We start from the raw sequence: 2,149 nt of genomic DNA, 5'->3' as shown, positions 1-2,149 counted from the left end.
TCTGGCACCAAGTCATTGGGATCTCCAGGTGAACAGCAGCAGCAATGTCAACAAACTGAATAAGTAACCAATCCTGTTACAAAAGAGGAAGGTCAAAGCATTGATTATCTGTCATTTTCAATGACAGGTAGCAAAATGATCACATCTGTGCTGGATAGATGCTAACAGTTAATTAAAAATTTTAAAACAAAATATTCAATTTTTAAATATCAAATTGGATAAATTTTGTTCCATATTGTAAGCTTAGCTTGTCAGGGCTAGTGTTGGTATCTAGCAGTACTTAAGAACTTGGTTTAAAAATCTAGATGCATCTCATTCAGAAAGGAATAATTTTTTGAATGTTTTACATCAAGCCCAATAGAAAAGAAGTGATTTTTTAAAAATCATTTGACTGCTTCGGGATTGCATACTGAGCAAAGGTCTGGTAAGACTCAGTGGTTCACTATCTAAAGGATGATAGAATCTCTAACAGTAATGTCCTAGTTTTCCATGATTTCCTGATCAAATGTCAACTACTGAAGTTGGCAATTTCAGTGATTCAGTCACTGGCAGCAACATGATCATCTATGTTCGTACACCTTGATCCTATACCTTGAGGTTGGATATGAAATATTCTTGTAGATTTATAAACAAAATATTATAACTTGTTACTTAAGCTTTAGAAGGACTTGTAGGAAAGCAATATTATCCAACTGGTGTCTAATTGAACAGTGATAGAAACCATCTAAATCTAATTGTTTGCAGTTGCTCTGTAGTTTTGAAATGTTCCTCTATGATTTTTCATTAAAACTGTGATTTTCTCACTCGTCTAAGGACTGTGTTTTCTAGCAAAGCCATAGTGTTCAAAGAGATAGCATGGGGATTTTAATTTCGATAGTTTTAACATGAAGCTTTCAAAGGTCAGAGAAAATTGTACTTTTGCTGAAAAGTCAGTGAGGCTTTTTTAGTGAGCAAGGGATCAAATTGACACATCTTTTTAAAATGGCATTATTGGGGGAAGAAAAATTCGATGCTAACTCAAAGGGATTTTTTTTAAATTTGAGAAAAGGTGCAACTTGGATTTTTGCTTTCACTTTTGCATATGGTCGCAATCTTATGGGATGTTGGTACTGTGCTGTCATCATTGACTTACGGAATTATTTATCATATGTAAGTGGTATTACCAGAATTAACCAGTCAGAATTCCTTGCTTATTTCAAAAGTTGTATAACAATAATGTTTTCTTGTATGTTTTGCTTAATTCTGCGCACACATTCTACAAAAGCACTCAAACAAGTGTGAGGAATCAGTGTCATGGTGATTTGGGTTTGCACTTCTCATATACTCCACGTATTTCCATACATTCTTTGCCTCTTGCTTTTCCCTTTGTCTGTTCTTCCTCTCCCTCCTGTAGGCATTGGTTTTGTTCTGAGGGAGAATATGGCCAGAAGTGGCAATGCTGTTTATGTCCATAAGTGGAGCATGCAAGGCTCCAGATGGCCACTCTATAGACTGTCAGCTGTGTAGAGATATCTTTAAACGGTCTGTTCAGATGTATTATGAGACACCTTTGGAGTAGGTGGCACTTGAATCTGAGCCTCCTGGCTCACAGGCAGAGATACTGTCGTTGTGCCTCGAGTACCAAAGAGTTAGAATTTTCTTTGACAGCTTGGAAATCTGTTACCTTCTGTCTCGCTTAGTGAATCATGAGGGTGTGAGAGAGAGAGAGATGTAAAGATGGAAAATCGAGAGATAAGAAAAGGACATAGGTATCCAGTTTGATTTTTAACTTTTAATTGGGGTACATCTGGAATCTACAGAATGTTCAGAAGTAGTAATGTCATCTCCAACATACTGGGTATTAATTCCACACCCAGAAACAATCCATGTATTTAAAATTATTCATGTGATTTAAATTATATCAAATCCTCTGACTGTCAGAAATGAATATTGGTTGTTTTAAAAAAAAAAATGAGAACTCAATGAATTTGGAAATCAATTTGCCAGGTCTAAGAACAATTACCTAAATTACAGTTTGGGAATTTCTATCAGATCATTGGCTGAAACTGTCCCTTGGATTGCATAGATGTATGAACCCTATTATTAAAGATCTCTTAGCCTCTGGCTGACTGAAACGATGAATATTGCAGGACCCAAATCTCAAATCCAA

This window comes from Rhincodon typus, chromosome 2, assembly GCF_021869965.1.
Source record: "Rhincodon typus isolate 14 chromosome 2, sRhiTyp1.1, whole genome shotgun sequence".
Taxonomy (NCBI): domain Eukaryota; kingdom Metazoa; phylum Chordata; class Chondrichthyes; order Orectolobiformes; family Rhincodontidae; genus Rhincodon; species Rhincodon typus.
Note: the sequence above shows the minus strand (reverse complement) of the source record.